A 6315-nucleotide genomic window follows, 5' to 3' on the forward strand; every position below is an offset into this window, starting at 1 on the left:
TTTATTATATATATCTCTTTACACATGTACGAAATTGTTTTTGAAACAACGACCGTAGAATTAATTTAGAAAATTTATCAGTGTATTTGAATAATTTTTTTCATTTTCATTATTTTTGTTAATAAATAACTTGTACAATAGTTTAATTATCCATCTAATTGTCACTCTGTAACTTTATAGTCATTATTAACACCAAACAGATTAATATTACTCACTTGATTTTTATGATTACAACAAAACAAAGCTTTTGATTAGTAGGATTTAATTATTTTTCTCTATTAAATATCAAGAAGTTCAAAATCTAACGAAACAACATAGTTCCTGCTTAGTTAACTTGAAAAATATATATCATAATAATAAAAAAGAATTGTGGGATTAAACTTATTAATTGCCTACCTTAAAATGAGTGGAATATTTTTATTTTTTTTAAAATAAAGTGGTTGAAAAAGAATGAAAATTTTTCGATTTACGTATAATATTATTTTATAAAAAATTGTATGATTGAAAATAGGAGAGAAAAAATAAAATTTAATTTAATGAACATCAAACGGAGGATAAGAATTCCTTGTAAATTAAATTCAAGTAACTGGCCATTGTCACGATCCGCAACCAACCCCTAAATTTCGAAATTGAAAACGAGAGACAGGACATCGAACAGCTTGCAGTCCTTGAATACATCAAAATTCTAGGTTCCAAAATTCGAATACCTGTTAAATCAAAAGTACTAGGGACTGGCTGTTTATATAGCCCCGTTTGGCCTCTAATTTTTTTAAATGAAAATGGGTGGAATACTATTTTTTTTAAAAATGAATGATTGGAAAATATTGAAAAGTTTTTGTTTTACGTATAATATTATTTTATGAAAAATTGTGCTATTAAAAATAAAAGAGAACAAAAATAAAATGTAATTTAATGAGATCCAAACATGGACTATGCCCAATGAAAACTGAATCTGGACCATAAGGCTCCCTCTCAAATTTGAAAATTCTTCATATAATTCTTGGTCATAAATCCCAATAGAGGTTATTGATTCGGGCTGTTCCATCCGTCACCATCTCATCCTGTCATCCCCTGTAAACTTTGCAATAATTTTGTCGATACATTATTAATTATAGAAGTTATATTTGTTCCAATTCTTATCGGTCCTAATATCGATATTTTTCAAAATCAACGATTTTGTTGATCAAAAATCATTATTCAATATTCGTGCACCTATAAAGAATCTTGATTGTCTACTCTCGCTATTATACATAAATCAATGAATTTCGATTAAGTTATTCATTCAATATATTCTTCCGTCTAAGTCAATAATCACGAACTGCCCAAGTGCAATCCGTGTAAGTTCCATCTTCGTCACACGTTAGCATCAATAATCTGCTTTACTAGTCAATTTTCTATAAATAATATGTGCACGTGTCAATAATTCGATCGTTAGTGTTTTCCATATTATGAATTGACATCATCATATTCGTCGTCAATTTCAAGTCATCATCTTTATCTCTTCTAAGGACAATCATCAAAGATAGGCTGCTAAACAAATCAAACAAGATCAACACTGTTTCTCGGTCGTCTGATCTTCATTTTCGATTATTCTTGAAAATGATATATATAATATAATCAATCATATATAGATGGTTACAACTTACAAAACAGTAAAGAGGTGGCTTTCTGGTCCCCATTGTCTTCCAATTTCCAAGTTTTAACAGTAAAATGCATCAGTTTGACAATCGAGAACGTAACTTGGGTGATTACCACGTGGATTTTAGTATCAAACTGTAGAGATTTTCCTTGCAGAACCAAAACATTGACATCAAACCGAAATATTTGTCGACATTACCTCATATAATCACATTAGCATGGAAAACACAAACGTTTCCGAATCTTGGGTTGGTTTCTAATCCATAATAAGCTAATTTAGCTCATAAAAATATATACAGTTGAATATTACATGTGCCTGTGAATAAAATTTGCATAATGTGCTCGTGATTAAAATTTGCGTATCATACATATTAAAACAGAGATGGCTTGAGGATTGAACTAAAAACAAAAAAAAAAAAAAAAAAAAAAATAGAACATTGTTACATGTACACTATGATGTACATTTTAGTTTATACTTTGTCAAGTGTTATTATTCTATTAGATAGTTTAAATTTAAAACAGTTTTTTCATCCAGTCGACACTTGACAACAATGTAAGTGTCAATCAAAGCGTCAAAAATCAGTGTACAAATAGCTAAGTTTTAAAAAAAAAAAAAAAATTAAGTTGGATTAATATGTAAAGAAATGGTTGAGTTACATGTATATAATGGTTATATGATTTATATACACATGATATGGTGAGATATGATTCTGTTAAAATATCTTTAACCAAATAAAAATTAACTTCCATGCTCTCTTTTTAACATATCATTTGTATGTAAATCATTATGTATAAATAGTAATATTATATCACACAAAAAAGAAACTTATATGCACATTATTTGTATGTAAATATTATATAATTCCATTATGTATAAATAATATTATCAAAAAAATTTCACTTTATAAAAAATTAAAATAAAATAAAATTATACAGGAAAAATTGAAATGGACTGGAGCTGTGTTAAAATGAACTGTGTAATCTACTTCGAAAAAAGCATTGAACATTAATATTAGGTCCCAGAATTTTAGTAAAAATATAAATCATTTTTTGTTTAAAAAATTTTAATTACGTTACTAAACTAAAACTTGACTCAATTGGAACATTGAACTTCAATTCTAATTTCAAATTTCATTGCTTCACCGAATACCGTCAACCATTGCCCTCTAAATTAGAATGAATTGCCCAAATGATATCTGAACTTTGTAAAAAGTTTTTAATGGGTTACTGAACTTTAAAAATCACATAAATAGTTACTGAACTTTGTAAAAGGTTTTTATTGGGTAACTGAACTTTAAAAATTACCTAAATGATCACTGAATTTTGCAAAAGATTTTCACAAGGTCATTGAACTTTACAAAATGTTTCTACATGGTCACTGAATTCAATGATCATTGAAATTTTTTTTGCAAAGTTCAATGACCATTTATGTGATTTTTAAAATTCAGTGATCTTGTAGAAACATTTTGTAAAATTCAGTGACCATTTAGGTGATTTTTAAAGTTCAGTGATCATTTGGACAATTCCCTCTCTAAATTAACATAAATTGCTTAGTTGAGAGTTATACAATTATTGATCTTAGATTTAATAACTTTGACACTCTAGAAGATGGTAAAATGAAAATTGTGAAAATATTTTTAGTTAAAAGATCAAAAGACCTTTTTTTCCTTTTTTTTTCTTTTTCTCTAAGAGTCCACTCGATTGCAAGAATGGAATTTGAATGGAAAGAAAACAAATTCTATGGGAATCAAATTGTCTAGAACTTGTTTTCTTGAAAATTGTCAATTATATGTGTTTGATTAGTATAATTTTTCATTTGAAAAATATTGAAATTTTCTATCTTTTGGTATTCGTTTGACTTTATTGCTTATGAAAATTGTCAATTAAAGGTAGAATTTGTTACAATTGAGGATAAAAGTTGTTTCAATTGTCCAAAAAAAAATTGAAAAACCAATTTTAAACCAAAACCAAAGGAAAACCAATTCCTTAAAAACCTGAAAAAAAGGAGTCACGTGGAGGTTGGGTAGAAAACCAATTTAATGAAAAATTTTGCCCATCAAACATATCGTTTTGATGGAAAATAGAATTTAAATTCATCAAGCCTATCAAACTGGTCCTAATTCTTTTATAATCTTTGCAGTGATAAATTGACACGTAATGCAATGATCACGTGGAAGACGCGTTATTATAGTCAATTCATCTACTCAACCATTATCAACTTTGACTAAGAAATTTAGTAAAATCAGACCGAAGTCCAGATCGAACTATCAAATCAAGTCATATCATGGAACCATGTACCTATCATGGACAGATAAGAAAACAGATATAGACCTCAAATAAGAAAATTTTACTTCAATTTTACAACTTGGAAAAAATATATACAGCAGATGTCATCGAACCCATGAGTGTGGCACAACTCAGTCATTAACCTTTAATTTAAGTCCTTAGCCTTTATGTTTTCTTGGAGCTTCGTCCTCATAAATAATTTCCATCAACCAAAGTTCAATCGTTTATCGAAAAAGATGTGAATGTGCACTAGCCAACCTTTCAAGGTGGGTCGTGTCTTAGGCCCCGTTTGTTTTTCATTCTTTGGTAAAAAAAATAAAAAAATATGACCGTTATCCATCACATCAAGTCATTATTTTTAACTTTCCCTTTCTTGTGTAGGTCTCGCAATGATTATATTTTTTATTTTCATTCTTATAAGAATTAGAATAAAATGGGAGCTTAATTGGCGCAATGGCCCCAAGTGCCAAACACTACATTAAATTTGAAAGAAAATAATATATATATATATATATAAAGGTAAAACCGTGTGTTACACTGTTACTTGCATGTGCATTATTGAGGGAATAGTATTACATAATTTAAACCCTCTTGTCTGCAAAATGAATTTAATATCACAAGCGTGCGTCTCTACCTTTGTTGAGGCAGCTTTTGCTCCGTCAGTAAGATCATAAAAGTAATATAAAATGGCTTAACAAAACTAAAAAGGTTAAACCCTAACCTTAAGGGTCCCCCACCACCCCTACTCTGGAGTATCGTTAGGGAGGTAAATCGCAGGTTATGCCTTCAAGGGTATAGGGTGGAAGGCTGCTTGTACACTTGCACTTACCCAAGAGTCAAATTCATATTTCAGGATTCGAACCCTTAACGCAGCAGCCTCAAGCAAAATTGGATTTCTCCACCTTCCTCTTTTACCACTTGAAGATGTGCCCTGGGGGCAAATGGCTTAACAAAACTAGTTCACATATAGAGAAGGAAAAGAGTTAAATCTGCCTCCGATGTTAAAGTCGAAGCTGCAAGCTTATGAACTTAATGATTGATTAGCTGCGTGTGTGTAGATTAGTTCAATCAATTACAAAGATGAATAAAACTATAATATTGAAATATTAGCCGATTCAAAAAAAGGTACCTTACGGATAAAAGAAGAATAATGCTAAATTTTGGGCGCCGTGCCTTTTTCACAAATTGTGTCACCATACGTTTAGTCATAAACTTTGTCGACTCCTTGATATAAGCTAGTATATGTCCAGAGGCTAATGTTATAAAAATCATTAATCACCTCTCGTGTATGTATATAAATCCGGTTTGTGTAAATTTTATATGGCTAGAGGGTGGACTCGATGCTCAAAGTTACTTTATGGTCAGTCCATGAAATCATTTGTAAAAGTAGTAAAGAATAAATTTTGTTACTTGAAATTAGTGTTCTAAATGGCAGTGCCAAGATGTTCGGCCAAAATGCCAAGCCAAGTAGATTAGTGCCTTATTTGACAGTCAAAGATTGCTGTTGAACGCTAAGACGCGCCATTATCATCATTGTTTTATTTATTTTTTTCAAATTTTGTGTTATTAAAAAATTATCAATGGCTGATTTCTTCATTTTACCCAAATTTAAAGCAACTTGTATAGGAAGACACAGATGACGAATTAGATGAAGAAAATGATATTTAATTGAAGTCCGATAAAGAGTTAGATAAGATTTAAGTTATTATACTATTTATTTACTATTTTGTGTTTAAGTTTGAAACTTATATTTTTGTTGGAAACTTTGAAAAAATGTATAACGTTCTTATAAATCTGTTTTAAATGTTTAATAAGTATTATTTTTAATTATTAAATAATTTTTTTATTTATTAAAAATTAAAATAAGAAAACGCCTTTTTACACTTTTTTACGCATAAGCCTCGCCTTGACTTCCACGCATCGTCACGTATTACTCCTTTTAGAACACTGCTTGAAACATTAAAAAATGTATATCCCATGGCAATCTATTCTCCCAACTCTTAATTCTACGGATTGTGAAGTTTTAAGTACTAGGTCTTATTTGTTACTTGTTTAAACCACAAAAATAGACATTTGACAAAGTTAATTTGGTAATTATTCATAAAATTATACTAGAAAGGTTCATGTATCGTTTACATTTTCGTCACATACTTATACCCCACCACTCTTAGAAATTGATTCTTATTTTCTTGATAGGAGACGGGAATATGCAGTATTAATCCAAGAAGTAGAAATTTACGTACGGCTTTATATACCTATCTTATACTTAATAGAACTACGCATGCTTTTAGAGGTCAAGAATATGATCATTATGATAAAAGCCACTGCCAAAATTTGTGTCAAAGACGTCTCATTAGATAAGACACAGTGCTAATTTAAATTATCCTAATT

This window comes from Olea europaea, chromosome 22 (assembly GCF_002742605.1).
Source record: "Olea europaea var. sylvestris chromosome 22, O_europaea_v1, whole genome shotgun sequence".
NCBI lineage: Eukaryota > Viridiplantae > Streptophyta > Magnoliopsida > Lamiales > Oleaceae > Olea > Olea europaea.